Source organism: Danio rerio, chromosome 17, assembly GCF_049306965.1.
Source record: "Danio rerio strain Tuebingen ecotype United States chromosome 17, GRCz12tu, whole genome shotgun sequence".
Lineage (NCBI taxonomy): Eukaryota > Metazoa > Chordata > Actinopteri > Cypriniformes > Danionidae > Danio > Danio rerio.
The window spans coordinates 59110001-59132834 of record NC_133192.1 but is presented as its reverse complement, the minus strand read 5'-3'; the positions used below and the strand labels follow the sequence as shown (position 1 = coordinate 59132834).

Below are 22834 nucleotides of genomic sequence, written 5' to 3'. Positions count from 1 at the left end.
CAAACGGTTAATTTAGAGAAATTTGTTGTCATTTTACTAAGTTTTGAATATAATGTGAAATGACAAAAAATTACTGTTAAAAATTTAAGGATATTTTCTGTAAAATTAGATTTTTTTTTACAGTGTATATATACACACATGTAGGCATTATGTGGATGTGTCCCCATACTTTTATTCTGTATTGTGTGTGTTTTGTGCAAGTGTGTGTGTGTGTGTTTAGACTGGACCTGCTGTCATGTCTGCGCTCTGCTTGTCAGATCGGCTTTGGCATGTCAGAGTAATGTCAGGCCCTTCAGAACGCTCCTCTCAGAGCTGCTTGTAATTTTTAATTGACATTTAGATTTGACATTTGCGCTGCTCTGGGATCAGCTCGTGTTGTCTGCTCTCCTCCGTCAGACCGCTTCATCTCTCCTGTTTAGATCAGTCAAATAGTGAAAAGGTCAGCGAGTTTCTCTCCTCTGACCCTCCCAGCATCACGCCGCTCTCTTCAATTAGTGACCACCTGTACTCACACTCACACACTCCTGTCATTTACACAACACACTGTTAATGTTGCCCTGCTTTATTTTACAAGATGCATCTCTGATGTGTGTGTGTGTGTGTGAGTTTGAGCTGAGAATACAGTAGCACACAGATAATGTTGATCCTAATTGTGGCGTTTTGGTGACTGTCTCTTTAAATGCAAATGAGAAGTGCTCTATTTAGAAGAGGGCGGAGCTACAGACAGCTGTGCATCAGCATAGTGGCAGATGTGAAACAGCAGTGTGTGTGTTGTGAGTGCTGGTCAGGTGTGTGTTCATGTTTCTGTCAGTCTATGTCGCTCCTGTCTCTGTTCATCTAGAACTCCACATCTATAATCCTCTGAGTCTATGCTGACATGATCTTCAGCAGCTCAAACACTCTAATGGCTAATGGACAGACGGCTGCTTCTCACTCAGGCCTGCTGGAGATGCTAATGAGATGATGGGCACTAGTGGGCGGGGCTTTCCCCCTCTGATGACACGTACAAAGGGAGAACGTCAATCACAGTGTTTCCTTCATCATCTATTCCAGCATATGTTTTACACAGGGAATGCCCCTCCAGCTGCAACCCAGTACTGGGAAACATTCTCACACACACACACTCATACACTACGGCCAGTGTAGTTGATCAGTTCCCCTATAGCGCATGTGTTTGGACTGTGGGGGAAACCGGAGCACCCGGAGGAAACCCACGCAAACACAGGGAGAACATGCAAACTCCACACAGAAACACAGACTCAGGGTATATACAGGAATCAGAGAGTGAAATTCAATACCTTTTAAGATGATTTAAAAGACTCTTCTCATACACTGTAAGACCTCATCGCCACTCTGAACAGTAGACAATGGAGACATTTTAAAAACAGTGTTTGTGTGTGTGTGAATGGAAGTGTATGGGTGTTTCCTGGTGATGGGTTGCAGCTGGAAGGGCATCCGCTGTGTAAAAAATGTGCTGGATAAGTTGGCGGTTCATTCCGCTGTGGCGTCCCATGATTAATAAAGGAACTAAGCGAAAATGAACGAATGGATGGATTTTTCCCAACATTAAATTAAAATGAATAAAATCCATAACACAGTTAAAAACTGCACAACAAAACTGTAAAAACTTTAAATGAATATTTATTAGAAAATGTAAGAACTATAATATTACATCACAGATAAATCTCTCAGCGTTTTCCTGCATCTGAAATATGAATTAATCCTCAGTTCCTCCATAAAAGCAAGTGAAGTGAGAGATGGAGATGAGCTTTTTTTCTGCAAAACACACAACTAATTTCCTCTCCGAACGCGTCAGCAGCGGTCACATTCATCATGCAAACAACAGTGTGTGTGAGAGCTGAAGCCGGTAATAAAGCGTGGTCGGTGGAGTCATGGCTAATGATGCTTCAGCTATAAAGAGGAGGATCTGATGCTGAAAACGCTGCACATTCTCATCAATCTCAGCCTGACGGATGGATGTGTGCTCCTAATTGAGTTATCCATCTACTCCGCTTCATGTTGCATTAAAAATTATTCAGCTGATAGTGAATGTTAAGCACATAATACGGCTGGTGTGTGTGTGTGTGTGTGTTTTAGCGGAAGTGGGAGAGGTTAAGTGTGTCACGTAATCAGACAAGACAAACCCATGCTGTAAATGTGGAAATACATGTGGAAATGGAGAAAATTGTAAGCCCCACAGTAATTTCTGATGTTATTTGTCACGTACACAGTGTGATATATGCAGTGAAGTGATTATACAGCCGCCTGTGACCTTAAAATAAACAAGAAACTAAAATAATATCAATAAGAATCTAAATCTTGGAGTATTATGCTGTTTACACCAGACGCATGTATGAGTAAGGCATGCTTTTTGCATGTAAACAGACGCGTGAACATTTTGAGTTTACTTGCTTCATTCCTGCATCAAATTCCCTTGACAAAACATGCAGATTCGCATCATGTGTAGGGCTTCTGTCTGCCCGGTGACCCTAGCTTCCTTGCTAAATGGCTAACATAGATTATATTGAGAGATCAGCTATGCTTATGTGCTTTAGGAAGGCTGAAAAACAGCGCAGATTTGTTCGGCGCCGTGTCCGAGTGCACTAGATCCTTTTAAAGTTGCAGCCAGCTCTGCAAGTTCATCAACTCGTTCAAAACTGTTGTGTGATGTCGGCAAGAGGATTTCCCTCGGGACACCAGCAGCAGGTGCTACGTCATAATTACACCCCTACAAGAGCAAGCTATTGATTGGTTACTGCGCACAAATGTCTGCTGGAGTTCAGATTTACCAGCTCCAGTGATTCGTGCAAAACGCTCAACTCACGCCGCGCCATTCACGCCACCTCATTAGCGCGTATCGCGCCACAGAATGTCTATTCAAGTCTTTGCATTGATTACCATGTAAATCACTCACGCTTGACGCTTCTTCTGTGTCTGGTGTGAACGCAGCATTAGGAAGGTTGAAAAACAGCGTAGATTCGTTCGGCGCCGTGTCTGAGTCCACTAGATGCTTTCAGAGATGCAGCAGCTCTGTGAGTTCGTCAACCCCTCCAGAATCTGAACCTGGACAGTGGAGGCTTTCAGCGGTGCTTCAGACTGAGCTGAACCCAGTGTGATGAACTGTTTACCGGTGTCGGCAGGAGGATTTCCCCTCAGGACACCAACAGCAGGCACTACGTCATTATTACACCCCTACAAGAGAAAGCTGATCGGTAAACACAGCGCGAATGTCCGCTGAAGTTCAGATGTTTCATCTCGAGCGATTCGCGCAAAATACTCAACCCACGCCGCTTCATTCTCGTGAACCGTGTCATTCATGCCACCTCATCTGCGCTTATCACTTGCACTTGCAATTGCAATTGATGCCTTTTCCACGTCTGGCGCTACGTCATAATCACGTCCCTACAAGAGCAAGCTCCTGATTGGTTAACCATTAATAGGTTAACCTTTTTGTAATAAAGTGTGCGGTGCATACGGAGAGGAAAGAGTTTATCTTGCAAGTGGTTTGTCAAACCCACTCACCTGGAGCACACTCAGAACAACACAATATCAGAAGTACACAAATCATGAAACATTTTCTTTGTTTTTGTGCTAAATTTAGCGATCAGAGAATCATGAAGTCATGACAAATGACAGATAAAAAAAAAGATGTTTGTTTGTCTTTTTCCATGTGTATCTAAAGGCATTTCTGTCTAAATTGTCTGTGTTTTTTAGTTCTTATACTCCATAATTTAGATTCTAATTGATATTACTTTAGTTTATTGTTTATTTTAAGGCCACGGGCGTCATTTCACTGCATAAATCACACTGTGTACCTTACGAATAACATCAGAAATGATTGTGGAGCTTACAAGTTTCCATAAATGCTGCAGATTTCACACACACACACACACATACATACACACACACACACACACACACACACACACACACACACACACACACACACATATTCACATAAACAAACACACACATTCACAATCACACACACACACACACACACACACACACACACACACACACACACACACACACACAAACAAATAAACAATGTGTGTGTTTGCAAGTGTGTGTGTTTGTGCTGTCAGGATTTGACACACAGATGATGAATGTTCATATAAAGCGCAGTACGGCTCATTTGTCCGGTCGGTCACTCAGGGTTAATACTCTCACTTTCCTCATATATATATATATACAGTATTGTGTTTCCCCGTGTGTGTGTGTGTTTGTGTGTGTGTGTGTGTGTGTGTCTGTCTGAGATGGACCACCCCATCATTTGTGTTGTTTGTTCTTTTGCAGACATTGTCTGATGTCAGTCGTTGTCAATAGCATTACCGTCCTCATAACATCATTTATTAGATATTAGTGAAAGAGCACGCGAGTAAAACATCCTGACACGCTTCATTCCTTCATCATCTATAATCTGAAGGATTTCCTCCATTCTCTTTGAAGATTCGCACAGATATCTGTGTTTTCCTGTCAGGCATGTTGTGTATTTTGTATTTTGGAACTTCAGACGGTTTATTCAACATTTACACATGTTAGTGTTTGACCTTTAGTGTGGCGAGATTTTAACGGTTTAAAAATGTGTGACTTTAATATTGCATATACACGTTTCTATTTGAGATGTGATTTAATTGCATATATTTTTATATTTAATTTAACTGTTGTATATGCAATGAGATTTGACTTCTGCTTTTCTGTCAAAATGCTGTAAAAATGGAGTACACTGTGTTTAGCAACAATTACTGCTGTATATATGTAACCAAAGCAAACACAGTACATATAAATAAAATAGGCAAATAGTTAAATAAATAAATAAATAAATAATAAATACAATAGTCTTGTGAGAATCTGTATTATTTTGTTCTCTTTTTTTCTTTGGAAAATATCAAAAATGCAAGACATTTAGCCTATTATTTTCTTATTTTCTCTTTTGTTTTGTATTTTTAATGTTTATTAAGACTTTTAAAGACTTTTTTCTTTATTTTTCCGTATTCTTTCTTTTTTTTCATTAAAAAATGTCAAAAGTGCATATGAATTTTTTTTCTCGTTTCTTTTTAGCTTTTATTATTATTATTATTTTAATTTATTTATTATTTTTTGTATTTTCACTCTTATTTTAATTGAAAAACACCAAAACTGCATGTAACTTTTTTCTATCTTTTTCATTTTTATTTCTTTATTTTTCACCCTTTTTATTTATTTATTTTGTTTTTATTGAAAATCATTCAAAATGCACTGTGACTTGTTTTCTCTTTCTTTTTATTTTATTTTTTTATTTATTTCTTTATTTTTACAGAGCTATCAGGGATAAAAACTGCAGCAAGTTAAAGGAAACTAAAGGAGACAAAAATATATGTAATTATAAACAAATAATGCAACAAAATAAACAGCACACTAGTCTTCTGAACATCGATATCGTTTTCTTTTTCCTGGTACTATCAGCATCTTTATCCTGTCTCTCTTCATCCTCCATATGTAGGATTGTGTGATTATTTTAGCATAAACCTTTAGCGTTTCCCCGTATTTCAGTGACAGTTTGAGCGCAGTGTGACGTCAGGAGATGTTTGTGGGATTTGCGGTCTCTGACATTTAACACTGCCACACACACACACACTCACACACACACACACACACACACACACACACACACACACACACACACGCGCACACCTCTGAATGCTAATACCACATGACAACACGCTTTCATGCTTTGCGGATTTCAATGCATATTTAGGGACATTGTTTAATGCGCTGGGCTTGTAATCCGCACACTTCAGCTGCAGGATTTAACTCCCGCTAAGCCTCCATTTCAGCTATTTATTTTACAGCTTCGCTTTAAACACATTTGTCACTTCAACTTGAGGTTAAGAATGATTTTGACACCGACGCTCTGCTTTAGAAATCAGAAAAGTGGGAATAAAACACTGCGCTGTGACTTTGCTGGAGTTTGAGAAGAAGGCCTGCGGTCACACAAACTCCTCTCCTTTCTGCTTTTGCTTCATTTATTTGCATCTGTGTTTATTGCACAGTTTATTGAGCATTTTTAGGAATAAAGGGTTTTATTAAGATTGGAGATAGTGGCGTATTAAACAGTGGCGACAGTGTTTGCTAATAAAGTGAAATCAGAACTGAGTAGAATATTTTCTTTAGTGTTGTTGCTCTGGTACAATTTTATAGTAGTTGTTTAATATGTATGTGTATATATATATATACAGTTGAAGTCAGAATTATTAGTCCTCTTTGAATTTTTTTATTCTTTTTTAAGTGTTTCCCAAATTATGTTTAACAGAGCAAGGACATTTTCACAGTATGTCTGATAATATTTTTTTCTTCTGGATAAAGTCTGATATTTTTTTTTTCAGCTAGAATAAAAGCAGTTTTTAATTTTTTAAACACCATTTTAGGGACAATATTATTAGCCCCTTTAAGCTATTTTTTTTTCTCGATAGTCTACAGAACAAACCATCATTATACAATAACTTGCCTGATTACCCTAACCTGCCTCATTAGCCAAATTAACCTAGTTAAGTATTTAAATGTCACTTTAAGCTGAACACTAGTGTCTTGAAGAATATCTAGTCTAATATTATGTGCTGTCATCATGGAGAAGAGAAAATAAATCAGTTATTAGAGATGAGTTATTAACACTGTTAACTGCAGAGTGTCAGCCTCCAAGTCAAGTGAACACTGTAGGAATTACAACAGTTTGCATTTGTGCCTCCTACTTGTTAAGGGTCCGAAAGCTATTGGACAGAATACTAATCCTAAATTGAACAGAGTATTTTCTCTATTTCCGTTGCTCGAGTCGCTCTAGTTTAATTTGTTTAATTCAAATTAAATGTTCACCCTATCTATGCAGATTTATACATATTTACTAGCATTAATGTTGAGAAAAATATATTTATTAATATATTTTACAATTTAAATAGATATTATATTTGTAAATTTTTATTTTATATTTGTACATTTTTATTTACATTTTAATTTTAAATTGTGAATTAAAAATTTTAATACATTTAAATTATATTCGTAATCACTTTAATTTATACATGTTTTTTTATAATCTAAAATTAAAGATTGTTGATTTTGAAAAGGCAATGTGCTTTATGTTCTCCAGGTGTTTATTGTGCACTTAAAGATCAACATCAAGATTGAATTATTGCAGCAATATGAAGTGTAAATAGTTTGTGCTGTTATAAATGACTTGTTTTTGATGACTAGAGAAGTAAATATTCGGCTTTTTTCATGAATATGTAGCGCTCAGGGTGTTTTCTTCAGTATTCTGCTGTATAGTGTACAGGAAATGCTCTTATCTGCTCATATCCTGATGGCTTTAGTGCTTTATAGTGCTGTGTTTAGTGCGTCTGGCCTTGATTATATATTAGTTAAAGTCTAATCAGCTGTGTATTAGGGCGGAGAGCGTGTCCTTTGACCCTGCTCATTAATAGTGAGTAATGTTTGCTCTGTTACAGTTATAAACACAGGACAGAGATCGTCTGTGTGTGTGTGTGTGTGTGTGTGTGTGTTGCAGACGTCTCCTGATAAGAGTAACCCAGATAACGTTAGTCTGGGTCATTATTGTTGAGTCACCGCTGCTTTGCTCGGCTGGCTCAGTTGGTGTTTCTGTGTGGAGTTTGCATGTTCTCCTCATGTTGGCGTGGGTTTCCTCCGGGTGCTCCGGTTTCCCCCACAGAATAATAATGCATATAGCAGCGTATGAAGTTCCTGAATGAAGAGCCAAACTGCAGTCAAAGTGCGTCTGTGTGTGTGTTTTGCCTCTTTGAAAATCGAAACTCCCAATTTTATGCAAATTTTTATGCACGTTCCCTCCTCTGACACTCCCCCCTAGGCAGAGCTGGGCACGCCCACTTTCCTGACATTTTCCAAACTAGTGTTGTGAAAACACCCTGCTGAGACGGGGGTTTCGTGGCCCTTTAAAGGCACAGCTGCACCGTCCTCTTCCTCCAAAGCGCACATATTCAGCAGGGTGTAATAAATGATCTGAGGGCTATTTTGAGCTGAAACTTTACAGACATGTTCTGAAGACACCTAAGGCTTACATTTTGTAAAGCAGGATAACATAGGATCCCTATAAACAAGACAAAACTCTATGAGAACAGCATTTTTGGTAGTGTAACATGCTTTACCAAGTGTCTGTCGACTTGCTTGGAGTTATTAATTCCAGAGCGCAAGTGTTGCATGCTCAAATGAACTGTATTTAATGCTGTGAACACCACTAAAGATGTGTAGATTTGATGCCAGTTCTTCAAAACAATAAACGTGTGCTGCTGTGTGTGATTTAAGAGCTGTGACGTGAGTGTGAGCACATTGCTGCAAACTCTCCCATCCGCAGCTCTGTGTTTATATTAGCAGCTTCTCCATGTCTGTACTGTCTCTTTACATCACGGAGACTTCTAGATCCCGTCTGCAGTCCGGCTTGCAGTGCCTTCCCTAATTTGGAGATGAGTGTTTGCTAATCAGTGTTCGTTCATAACTCTGATGCACAGGCGTTTGTAGCTCCGCCCACTTTTGAAAAGAGAGCTTCTCGTTTGAATTTAAAGCGACAGGCAGCATCACAGCCTATAAGGGTCAGTTTCAGAGGGTTAGAAAACATTATTTGTGTGCTATTTTCAGCTCAAACATCACACCACACACACACACACACACTCAAACACACTCATCAGAGACTTATTTTGCATCTTGTAAAAAGAAGCAGAATAGCTCCTCTTTGTACCATCACTGGTCTTATGGCTGGTTTTGATGAGTAATATGCAATGCTAAGAGATAAATTGGGCAAATTTAAATGCGACTATCTCAGTATTTAAATTTTTTTTAACCCTCAGATTGTTTTTTTAAATAGTTATTAAAAATATTCTTAAAAAGGACTCATTTCAACGGTAAACACTGTAAAAATGGCACAGTAAAAATATACCATTTAACTGTCCCTAACATACACTCACTGGCCACTTTATTAGGTACACCTGTCCAACTGCTGGTTAACGCAAATTTCTAATCAGCCAATCACAGGGCAGCAGCTCACAACATGCATTTAGGCATGTAGACATGGTCAAGAGGATCTGCTGCAGTTCAAAGCATCAGAATGGGGAAGAAAGGGGTCCATTAGTACCAATTGAGCATCAACGCCACAGCCTACCTGAGTATTGCTGCTGACCATGTCCATCCCTTTATGAGCACAGTGTCTCCATCTTCTGATGGCTACTTCCAGCAGGATAACGCAGCATGTCATAAAGCTCAATCATCTCAGACTGGTGAACATGACGATGAGTTCACTGTACTCAAATGACCTCCACAGTCACCAGAGCTCAATCCAATAGAGCAGCTTTGGGATGTGGTGGAACGGGAGATTGGCATCATGGATGTGCAGCCGACAAATCTGCAGCAACTGTGTGATGCTATCATGCCAATATGGAGCAACATCTCTGAGGAATATTTCCAGCAGCTTGTTGAATCGTTGCCACTACGGATTAAGGCAAAATGGGGTCCAACCCGGTACGAGTAAGGTGTACCTAATAGAGTGGCCGGTGAGAGTACTAGGTGAATGTGGTAAAATGTGGAGATGTTAGTAGTCTTGAACCCATTTAAGAGAGTAAATAGTGAGCAAACGTTGATTCTTGTGTGAACTGCCCCTTCATTCTGCTCTGATCTCCATGCCGTCGTGTCTCCTTTAAGCGGTTGGCTGCCTCATGTACGCAATGGAAACAAACCCTGGAGAATGTTTGTGCTGCTGTCTGAAATATGAGCGAGCCTGTCAAATGGCAGCTTGAATAAGAAAGCAAACATATTTTAATCAAGGCTGGGACAGAAGGGGGTCAGCGATCAGCGCTTGCACACATCTGGCCCTGACCCCGTCCTAAAAAGGCTGAATGAGTAACTGCGCAGAGTCTGAGCGCGGTAAACGCTGTAATCTTACTCTTTCTTCTCTTCCTGTCGGCCCTCGTCTCAACTTCAACCTACAACCCTTCCCATCATGCATCAGGAGGCCGGAGACACCAGAGACACAGGGTTATTTTAGAAAAACAAAACTAAGACTCAAAGTATTGGTCAAAAGCATTTTTGTCAGCTGAGATAAAATTAAAAAGTAGTAAAAAACGAAATGTTTAGTCCAAAAATATTTTCATGAACTGATGTTATACTTAAAAATAGGTTTTCAGCATTCTTCAAAACATCTTCTTCTGTGTTCAGCAGACAAACGAAACCCATTAATGTTAAAAACAAGTAAAGATAGAGTAAATTACACTGTAAAACATGCTGGGTTCTACACAATCATGTTGTCCCAACGCAAATAGATTAAGTTTACTTCATTGTGTTGCAAATTGAAATGGACCGACCAAAAAAAACAACGAAGTTGTCCCTAAAAACCCTCAAGAATTGTGTTGATTCAGCTCATTTTAAGTTTGAGCATGCAGAAAAAGTAATGTTTGAGTGTATAACAGTGTACATCTTTGAGTGAACTGTCCCTTTAATCGTGCTGGACATGTAGAGGTGTGTTTTCAGCATGTGAGGTGTGTTTTCAGCATGTGAGGTGTGTTTTCAGCATGTGAGGTGTGTTTTCAGCAGACTGAGGTGTGTTTTCAGCATGTGAGGTGTGTTTTCAGCAGACTGAGGTGTGTTTTCAGCATGTGAGGTGTGTTTTCAGCAGACTGAGGTGTGTTTTCAGCATGTGAGGTGTGTTTTCAGCAGACTGAGGTGTGTTTTCAGCGGACTGAGGTGTGTTTTCAGCAGACTGAGGTGTGTTTTCAGCGGACTGAGGTGTGTTTTCAGCATGTGAGGTGTGTTTTCAGCATGTGAGGTGTGTTTTCAGCATGTGAGGTGTGTTTTCAGCGGATTGAGGTGTGTTTTCTTATCGAACCCCTTGATTTAGAGCAAACGGAGCTCATTGTGTGATCGAGTTATTCATCACCTGCTGCTAGAGCTCTGACTCCAGTGTGTCTGCATGAGAAACACACACATGGACGCCACACCTCAACACAACACCGCCAACATGCTGATATCAACACACACACATGGACATTCATTCATTTCTTTTCAGCTTAGTCCCTTTATTAATCGGGGCGCCACAGCGGAATGAACCGCCAACTTATCCAGCATATGTTTTACGCAGCGGATGACCTTCCAGCTACAACCCATTTCTGGGAAACACCCATACACACTCATTCACACACACTACAGATAATTTAGCCTACCCAATTCACCTGTACAGCATGTGTTTGGACTGTGGGGGAAACCGGAGAACCCGGAGGAAACCCACGCATGGACACAATAACCAAAAACTAAAACACGGAAAACTCAATGAAAGGAAGAACAGTCTGATGCTGATGTGAAAACACACGTGAATAAATACCATATGTGCAGATATACATGATCATTTGTTAAAACAGTAGCTTAATTTCCAACACCCATTGCATCTCAGCGTTTGTCTTCACTAATTAATGAAAAATTAAACTATTATAAAATAATAAATGAAGTCAAAATCTACATTTTGAGGTCAGAAAAACAATTCTTTTGGCAAAATCACTGCTAGATATGCATTATTAGATAATTATTCTTTATAGAAATCCTGCATACTCACTACTGTGAAAAAAAGACCACTATGTGTCACTTAAGACGTGCTAAAAAACAGACAAAAATAATGAGCACAATTTTATATTTATTTATTTATTTATTTGAGCACTATCACACAAGTAGTGCAATATGGCTGTATATCAGCACTGGTGGGAGGTGTGCATTAATTCGAGCTCACTTGGTGTCCCAGCAGTGCCAATATACAGCCATATGGCACTGCTACTCCGTGTGATATTGCTTTTATACAACAGACGACGGCACAATCATGTGCATAAAAAAGGAAATCAAACACTGAGAGTCTCTAAAAACCCTTTTGTAAAAGGAACTACTTTCTTCCACCGTTCATTCACATCTGCAGCTGATCAGAGCAGCAGAAACTGTTTCTAATTCACCAACATCACTGTAGAGCTAGTGTCTGAATGATTCTCTAGTGTAATGTCTAAAGTGAAGACAAACCCATGATCATTTTGCTCACAGTTTAAGATTATAAGGCTGAACAGCGTGAAATGCCATCAGTCTACAAAGATTTCCCAGTGTTTCTCTGTTGCAATCAGGAGATCACAATAATTAACCCTGAAAAAGACAAAGCAAAGCAGACACTAGCAGATTACTGCGGTTTACATATCAAGGTGAAAGTCATCATAGCTTGTGTAGAACAGACCCCGCTCCCAACCCAACTCTGAGAATAGATTAACGGCCATATTTTTTAGCACGCGAAAAGGGTCTTGCGTTAATGCAGCACATTTACTCTGATAACGACCCACCACTAATTAATATATATATATAATTTTAATTTTATTTATTTATTTTTTGCAGTGAGAATTTCAATGTTTACGTTTACTTGAACTTGTCCAAGTGATTTTTCTCTGGAGCGGAGAGCGCTGAAATTCACCGTTACTTGTGAGTGTGTGTCATGTTTTGTAGTTGTCTTATATATAGCAGGCGGAGTGACAGAACGGACATTATTTAAGTCAAACACACACACACACACACATACACACACACACACACACGTGTTAAATATAGTGTCAGATATAAAGCGGCTCTGCGTTAGTGTGACTGCAGTGATTACAGATCCTTCATAATCATATCTGTGTGTGCAGCTCGTCTGCAGGTCTGCCCATTTCACACACACACACACCGTCCGCTTAAAAAAACATGGCCACGCTTCTCTCTTCACATTACACATCTGCAGGAGTCGAGGCTGAGACACGTCCTGTCTCATTACACACATGTGGATATGAGGAATTAGCTGGAGTGTCTTCAGCCACACACACACACACATATATATATATTTATTTATTTATATATATATCAAAACAATACAAACACTGGATTTTATTCTAGGTGTGATTAATTGCAATTAATCTTTGCCCCACAATTCTAAATATAAATATTTATATATTTATATAGAATATTTATGTAGAAAAAAAATATATGTGTATGTTTATATGTTTATTTTTTCCTCATTTCTGTTTGACGGAGTGAAGATTTTCTCTAAAGTGACATGTAAAGGCTTCACTAGGGTAATTAGGGTAAAGTTAGGGTAATTAGGCAAGTCATTGTATAACAGTGGTTTGTTCTGGAGACAATCCAACACTAATATTGCTGAAGGGGTGAATAATATTGAGTTTAACATGACTTTAACACTATTAAACACTGCTTTTACTCTAGCCCAAATAAAACACATCAGACTTTCTCCAGAAGAACAGAGACTAGAGGAAACACTGAGAAAAATTCCTGCATCTGAGAAACAGCATCTGGGAAATATTTAAAAGAGAGAAAAAAAATAAATAAATCAAAGTGGGGCGAATACTTCTGTATGCAATTATTTGTATGGTTTATTTACAGTATATGTGTTTATACGTATATTTATTTGTACATGCAGTGCTTTATATTCAATGCAATTAATTCATTTGACAGCACTAATATTAACAAAAATTAACAATGTGCTAGAACAGCGAGAAAGGCTTATTCTCATTCAGTATCGTGTCAATATAGTGTGCTTTCTCAAACAGCTGATGTCTGTGTATGATAGATGCTCTCTGAAGTGTGTGTGCTGCTTAAGATTTAGCGTTTAAGAGCCTTTAAGAGCTCTTCAGGCACTCTTGATGCTGGAGTGTGTTCACTGCTAATTAACCTGATTCTGCACTCGTCTCTAGTGGATCACACACACACACACACACACACATACACACTGTTTTGAGCGCTGAAGCGTCACACCACTTGAAGACCTCTTGCTTTTGTGTGTGTGTGTGTGTGTGTGTGTGTGTGTGTGTGTGTGTGTGTGTGTGTATGTGTGTGTGTGTGTGCGTGCGTGCGTGCGCGCGCGCGCGCGCGCGCGTGCGTGCGTGCGTGCGTGCGTGCGTGCGTGCGTGCGTGCGTGCGTGCGTGCGTGCGTGCGTGCGTGCGTGCGTGCGTGCGTGCGTGCGTGCGTGCGTGTGTGTGTGTGTTGTGCAGAACATTGGTGGTGTTTAATAGTGTTAGATAAATAACATTGACATTGACCAAAAACCCAATCGCTGAATTTCTGTTCTCTTTATTTTGGTGTCGTGACTGAATTTGCAGGACATCAGTTCTGTTTTGGTGCATTTTTTCACACATTCATTTGAAGTACAGTTTTTTTCCATTAAAAAAAAAAACAACACCTAGAATTTACCCTCCATAATTTGCTGCTTATTAATAGTTATTAAGGTAGTAGTTAGGTTTAGGTGTGGGTGATGTGTAGGCCGCACCGAATCTGCACCCTACATTTCTTAGCTATATCATTGAGTCTGTTGATTTACTTATGTGTTTGTGTGTGTGTGTGTGTGTGTGTGTGTGTGTGTGTTCAGGTTTTATATTAAATTGTCAATTTATTGAATAATATGCTTTGATTTATTTTGACAATACAGTTTTGTTAGGAAATATTCTCTATATAAATAGTCTTTTAGTTGATTCATCATATGAGAGACTTACTTTATCCAACAAGTGGTTCTAATTGGATTTGCATCATAAACCTAAAATATTTTTTATATTAAATTTGTTTTATTTTTATTTCATGTTTTCAGTTTTTAGTTGCTGCACTGTTAAAATCCCTCTGCATTACATTCGCAGAATTTGTTTTATTAAAATCTGTGCAGAAATGGCAAAAGAATTGTATAAGGTCATGCAGAATATGTGCTTTCTAACAATAAAAGGCCAATATCTTAATAATAAGCAGCTAATAAGACAAGAATGATGGTTAATCATCAGAGTTGGTACCTAAACTTTTTTCAGTCTCTTGATTCGTGTCCCTCTATTGGTGCATTTTCCAGTGCAGCTGATTTAAATAAATGAATTAAAATGCTTTCCGTTCTGTTCTGAATGTATTTTTTGCTTATAAATATCGTTGGTGCAGTGTGGAGTATGTAGAGCTGCTGTTCACCGTGCTGTAAACCTGCTGTTTTGGATCAGAGGTTTTGTGCATGATGTGGCCTTTAGATTCAGTGTGTTGTTTTTCATCAAACCCTGTGAACGTCTGCTGGACTGCACACATATTGGGCTTTCTGTGGTTTGTAAGGACAGAATTAACTAGAGATGCACTGAAACTAAAAACCTGGGCAGAAAATGCGCAATGCACTTAGGTAAAAATCATACTTGTGAACTGTTAGATGTTATACATAAAACCTTCCTTCATTTACAGTTGCAATCAGAATTATTCACCCCCTTTGTATTATTATTTTTTTGATATTTCCCAAATGATGTTGAACAGATTCAGGAAATGTTCACAGTATTTCCTCTAATATTTGTTCTTCTGGAGAAAGTCTCATTTGTTTTATTTGGGCTAGAGTAAAAGCAGTTTTTAATTATTTTAACATCATTTTGGTCAATATTATTTGCCCCTTTAAGCTATATATTTTTTAACAGTCTACAGAACAAACCATCATTATACAATAACTTGCCTAATTACCCTAACCTATATGTAAAATGTAATTTTAACTCAATTTAAAGCGAACAACTCTCCCTACTCTCCACGAACTGTACTTATCCAGAGTGAGCAGAAGGGCAGCCTAAATCAATCTGGACCCCTCACACCCAGCACACTGCCTAATAATAATAATTCAGGAGGTTTAATAATTCTGATTGCAACTGTACCTTTGGCTTAGTCTTTATTTCAGAGGTCACCTCAGTGGAAGGAACCGCCAACTATTCCAGCAAGTCACCCCCCCTAGTTTTCACTTTGTGTGATCATAAGCCTTTTTACAAGTTGTAAAATGTGTCTCTGATGACTCTACAGTGTGTAGTATTGATCCTAGTTGTGGCGTTTTGGGGACTGTCGCTTTAAATTCAAATGAGATTGCGCTCTTTGCAGAAGATTGCAGAGCTACGGATGCCTGTGTGTCAGCATAGTGGCAGATTCACAAAAGAAGACTAACGTCTTAGGGGGCGGGGCTTTCTCCCTCTGATGACATCATAGAAAGGGAGAATGTCAATCAAAGTGCTTCTGCATCAAGTCTGATTAGAACAAACGCAATTAACTCATGTTGACCATTAGAGACTGGAGATATGCACACACTGCGGACACACACTTGGGGTTAAACCTCTTATGGAAGTCATTTCTGCATAATAGGTCTCCATAATAAAAATTAATCTGACTTTGTGAAGCTCTTTGGTCAGCGATGGCTGCTTTTAAATGTGCTTGAACCCCGCGTGTGCTGTCCTGTGAGCAGCTGTATAGCGCTCGACTCAATGACCTGTCGCCAGCCTTTCTCAACATACACAATATACATATACAAGACAATTAAGAAGTGGCGTAGCGCTGAGGAGTCCCTGCTCCCACAACCCTGTAATTTCATCCCGTTTTCATTCCTCCCCTCCTCTCCTCCTCCCCCCCAACAGCAATTAATCTCATTTTTAGTACAATTTCAGCCCTTTGCTGGAGTCAGCCGGAGTCCTGTGTTTTGTTCCTATTTGGCCCGGTTCCTGTGCATAGTCATTAAAGGCCCAATTAATGTCACCCTGTAGCTGAAGAGTGCTCATTTTTATTGGGGAGCTGACAGTCGCCTCCACGAGTGGCGCAGTGTAATATGCATTAATTGCCCCGTAACACTGGTAATTACCAGTTCTTCAAGCCTCTCAGTAAACTGTCATGCCCAGACAAGACTGCTTTGAAATAGATTACTCATTAGGGAGAGCTGCCCTATTTTCTGAAGGGGCTCGCTGTGTTGGCACAAAAAAAAAGAGAAAAAAAAAAGATTTGGGTACTAAACAAATAGTTGCCAAGAGCAATTTCCTATTACAACTTTCCAGTGACAGCCTCTGTGTGTGTGTGTGTGTGTGTGTGTGTGTGAGTGGTGTAATGGCCGCTAGAGTTGGCCGGACAGCTGTTTGTGTTCCCTGTACATGCTGATCCTGTATCTGCTGACCCGCAGCTCATCATCCAGAGGCTCGGCTGATGCTAATGAGCAGGGCCGGACAGTATTTCTGCACAGTTGTTTGTAAAAAGTAAAACAATAAATTAAAATCTGCAGATTTATGTGGATGATTTTGGGAGTGTGGTAAATACAAATGTAAAACATTAACAATAACTTCTATTGCAGTTTTACAACGCAGATCCAATTAGGTCCAGTTGTTTGGTAAACAAAGACATCACTCATAGAATATGCATCTACTAGACAGAAAACATGACTTTACAAACTGTATTGTACATAAATCTTAACAACATTTGCATATTAGTCAATAATGTTACTTAAATTAATAAAAAAAACTGAACAAATTGAGATTTACACACATTTACTTGAGTTACTAAATAAGCTCAGTGTTGGGCTATAAATGTGCAGATTTGTGCGTGCTCAGATTCCCCGTGGCCCTAACAGTATTTTGGTGTAGTTTTGAAGCATACTATAGTGAAGTACTTGAGTTAATCTGTTGATTCTACAGTTGCTATGGTAACACAACAGCTATACTATTTAATATGTTGCAGTGATTCTACAGTTGCCATGGTAACACAACAAATAATATATTTAAATTGTTTTGGTGTTTCTACTGTTGCTATGGTAACACAACAACTATAGTAATTGATCTGTTGTGGTGATTCTACAGTTGCCATGGTAACACAACAACTATAGTAACTGATCTGTTGTGGTGATTCTACAGTTGGTATGGTAACACAACAATTATAGTAATTCATTTGTTGTGGTGATTCTACAGTTGCTATGGCAACACAACAACTATAACAATATAATCTGTAGTGGTTATTCTACCATTGCCATGGTAACAAAACTACTACAGTAGTTAATCTGTCATGGTGATTCTACAGTTGCCATAGTAACACAACTACTATGGTCCTAGAATTAATCTGTTGTGGCAGTTCTACAGTTGCTATGGTAGCACAGCAACTATAGTAATTGATCTGTTGCAGTGATTCTACCATTCCCATGTAACAAAACTACTACAGTAATTGATTTATGGCGATTCTGCAGTTGCTATGGTAACACGATAATTATAGTGAGTGATGTGTTGTGTTGATTAATCAGTTGCTCTGGTAACACAACAAGTGTAATATTTAATTTGTTGTGGTGATTCCACTGTTGCCATAGTTACTAATCAATCTTTGAACAGGAGCAGGAACTAAGACAATCGATGAACCCTAAATGTGTTCAGCCTTCACATTAAAATACCAAAATAAAAGAAAAAAATAAGTAATATTTTTAATAATGGTTGGGGGAGGGGGGGTCATTTTACAAAGTCATCAAAACCTATGATATATTATTTTAATTAATCATTTTTTGACCCATAAGTCAGCAGGAGGGTTTTTTATACTGAGTTTGTTTATTATTATTATTATTATTATTATTATTATTATTATTATTATTATTATTATTACTATTATTTAATATAGATGAACTTTTTTAAAGCAGTGCTCTTACCTTCACCGTCCTGCATGTATTTATTTTTATTTTTTATATGTATATTTTTCAGACTGAAATCTTGAGTCGGTGTGAGTGTGTTGTGGTGGTTGTTTGCATGCAGTGTATGTTTGTGTTTGTTTCCTCACACACAGACTGCATGTTGATCGTGACCTCTCGCTTCAGAACGCCACACATCAGTGTTTGATAAGAACGACTGGAGTTGCCCCTCTGCTTGTTTTCTGCATTATTTGTGTATGGATGAGTCTGAGTGCTGCACGTCTCCAGATAAAGCCTGTTTATTTGAGTGTGTGTGTGTGTGTGTGTGTGTGTGTGTGTGGTTGTGCGCATGCGTGCGTGTGTGTGTGTGTCTGTGTGTGTGTCTGTGTGTGTTTGTGTGTGTGTGCGTGCGTGTCTGTGTGTGTGTCTGTGTGTGTGTGTGTGTGTGTGTGTGTGTGTGTGTGTGTGTGTGTGTGTGTGTGTTAGTGTGTTAGTGTGTTAGTGTGTGTGTGTGTGTGAGTGTGTGTGTGTGTGAGTGTGTGATGTCCTCCTGCAGCTGCTACAGGCAATCTGGCCACCGGCTCCTCAAATCAGTTTTGTCAGAGGCTTCAGACACGGCCTAATGAAAGGAGATGGTACAATTTGAGGAGTGCAGGAAAAAACACACCTCCTCTGTCTCTGATGGGCCGCATGATGCCTTTCATTAACACACATGATCTCTGTCTGTGTGTGTGTGTTTGTGTTGCTGTGGCACGCATCAAATTGTTTATGACAGAGGTAATTGGGCTAATTGAAGACATTAAGATGAGCTGTCAGCGGTGTGTTTTGGGCTGACAGGAGCAGGACCCGTGGACGCGGGACGCTCTAATGTGATGTGGCCAGGCTTCAGGGGCCGAGCGCACGGGGACCCGCGGCTGTAATGGAGGCCCTTCGGCTCCTGGACACTCAGATCAGCCAATTTGAGGAGGAAAGTGAAAAGAGCTGCGGCCCCTGATTTATTTATTTATTATGTGCCGAGTGTTGTGGGAGCTGGAGAGCAGGATTAATGTGTGCCGTCACTGTGGATTTAGCTGAGGACACGAGCTGAGAGAGGGGCTCCCACCTCTTGTGTGAACACATGTGTGCAGATTTATTTACATATCTAAATGTTATTATTATTATTATTATTATTATTATTATTATTGTTATTGTTAATACAACTATTATTATTACTTTTATTATTATTATTATTATTATTATTATTATTATTATTATTATTATCACTATTTTATTTATAATATTTATCATCATCATTATTATTATTATTATTACTATTACTATTTATTATTATTATTATTTTATTTATATTATTATTATTACTAATATTTATTATTATTATTATTTATTATTATTACTATTATTAATACTATTTTATCAATAATATTTATCATTATTATTATTATATTTACTATTACTAATTATTATTATTATTATTATTATTATTATTATTATTTTATTTATATTATTATTATTACTATAATTATTTATTATTATTATTATTATTATTACTATTATTATTACTATTTTATCAATAATGTTTATCATTATTATTATTATTATTATTATTACTATTACTATTTATTATTATTATAATTATTATTATCATTACTATTTTTATTATTTTTATTATTATTATCATTGCTATTATTGTTATTATTATTACTGCTATCTATTATTATTATTAGTTTTATTATTATTGTTACGCAATTATCATTTTATTATGATTATTATTATTATTATTATTGCTATTATTATTATTTTTTTTGTTACTATTCTTATTCTTATTATTATTACTATTATTATTATTATCATTTTATTAATACTATTTATCATTATTATTATTTTTTATTTCTATTTATTATTATTATTATTATTATTTAATATTATTAAGATTATTATTATCATTATTATTATCATTATGATTATTATGATTATTATTAGTATTATTTTTGCTATTATTATTAGGCTGGCTTGTGTAGCAAGCCAGACTACTGTTATCCTATTAAACTTAATATTATTAGGCTGGCTTGTGTAGCAAGCCAGACTACTGTTATCCTATTAAACTTATTATTATTTTTATTATTAGGCTGGCTTGTGTAGCAAGCCAGACTACTGTTATCCTATTAAACTTATTATTAGGCTGGCTTGTGTAGCAAGCCAGACTACTGTTATCCTATTAAACTTAATATTATTATTATTCTTCTTCTGAGACTAAAAATTAAACTCTATCTCGTCCTAGGCCTTTCAAGCTATGACCATCAAACTCGGGTCAGACCTCCGAACTATTCTGACTCGAGTTGCTATATCTTTTCCGACTGATCCGACTTTCGGTTTTCCGAAAAACGTCCCGGGACCGTCGAAAAAATCCCATAGACGTAACATTGGATCAAACTTTGTGACCTCATAACTCCGCATCAGAATGTCACACAGACTTCTAACTGGGCTCATTTAACTCAGACTATCAAACTGCCAATGACTGATCACCTTTAAACTTTCTGGCCACGCCCTAGCAACCACTTTTGGACCCTAGAAACCGTCCCATAGACTTCCATTGCAAAAGACTCTCATTGACTTTACATTGGATCAAACTTTGTGAGCTTATAACTCTGCATCAAACTGTCCTACAGACTAATGGCTGAGCTCATTTAACTCAGTCTAGCCAGCAGCCAATCACTGATGGCCTTTAAACTTTCTAGCCACGCCCTAACAACCAGATACTGTGCCCTAGCAACTGTCCCATAGACTGCCATTAAAGAGGTTCAGACTGATATTGTCATGCTGCAGTGTGATAGAGATATGGGGGTTGTTTTTAACTGTTCATACTGGCAAGAAGCTTTGATACATCATCAGTCTAAGCTGTCAATCAACTCCATAGCAACAAAACAGACTAACCTAGCAACGATATAACACCAGCTATATCTCAGCATCAGAACATCGTAGAGAGGCGGGGGTTGGCTTGTTTGACTTATGCTCGCACACCATCTATCTATCTACCTCTATCTATCTATCTATCTATCTATCTATCTATCTATCTATCTATCTATCTATCTATCTATCTATCTATCTATCTATCTATCTATCTCTATCTATCTCTATCTATCTATCTATCCACCTCTATCTATCTATCTATCTATCTATCTATCTATCTATCTATCTATCTATCTATCTATCTATCTATCTATCTATCTATCTACCTCTATCTATCTATCTATCTATCTATCTATCTATCTATCTATCTATCTATCTATCTATCTATCTATCTATCTATCTATCTATCTATCTATCTATCTATCTACCTCTATCTATCTATCTATCTATCTATCTATCTATCTATCTATCTATCTATCTATCTATCTATCTATCTTTCTACATCTATCTATCTATCTATCTATCTATCTATCTATCTATCTATCTATCTATCTATCTATCTATCTATCTATCTATCTATCTATCTATCTATCTATCTATCTATCTATCTATCTATCTATCCATCATGCTAACAACATGCTAGAATCATGCTAGAATCATGCTAGTTACATGCTAATTCATGCTAGAATCATGCTAGTCACATGCTAATTCATGCTAGTCACATGCTAGTCACATGCTAATTCATGCTAGAATCATGCTAAGAACATGCTAATTCATGCTAGAATCATGATAGTCACATGACAATTCATGCTAGAATCATGCTAACAACATGCTAATTTATGCTAGAATCATGCTAGTAACATGCTAATTCATGTTAGTATCATGCTAACAACATGCTAATTCATGCTAGAATCATGCTAGTAGCATGCTAATTCATGTTAGAATCATGCTAACAACATGCTAATTCATGCTGGAGTCATGCTAGTAACATGCTAATTCATGCTAGAATCATGCTAACAACATGCTAATTCATGCTAGAATCAAGCTAGTCACATGATAATTCATGCTAGAATCATGCTAACAACATGCTAATTCATGCTAGAATCATGCTAGTAACATGCTAATTCATGCTAGAATCATGCTAGTAACATACTAATTCATGCTAGAATCATGCTAACAACATGCTAATTCATGCTAGAATCATGCTAGTAACATGCTAATTTATACTAGAATCATGCTAACAACATGCTAATCCATGCTAGAATCGTGCTAATTCATGCTAAAATCATGCTAGTAACATGCTACTTCATGTTAAAATCATGCTAGGTACATGCTAATTCATGCTAGAATCATGCTAGTTACATGCTAATTCATGCTAGAATCATGCTAGTCACATGCTAATTCATGCTAGAACCATGCCAGTCACATGCTAAATCTTGCTAGAATCATGCTAACAACATGCTAATTCA

At 37.7% G+C, this 22834-nt stretch overlaps 1 protein-coding gene across 3 annotated transcripts in view; it reads left to right on the top strand.

The window, feature by feature from the left end:
- cdin1 (CDAN1 interacting nuclease 1) overlaps positions 1-22834 on the top strand; it is a 123998-nt gene that overhangs the window by 63644 nt on the left and 37520 nt on the right.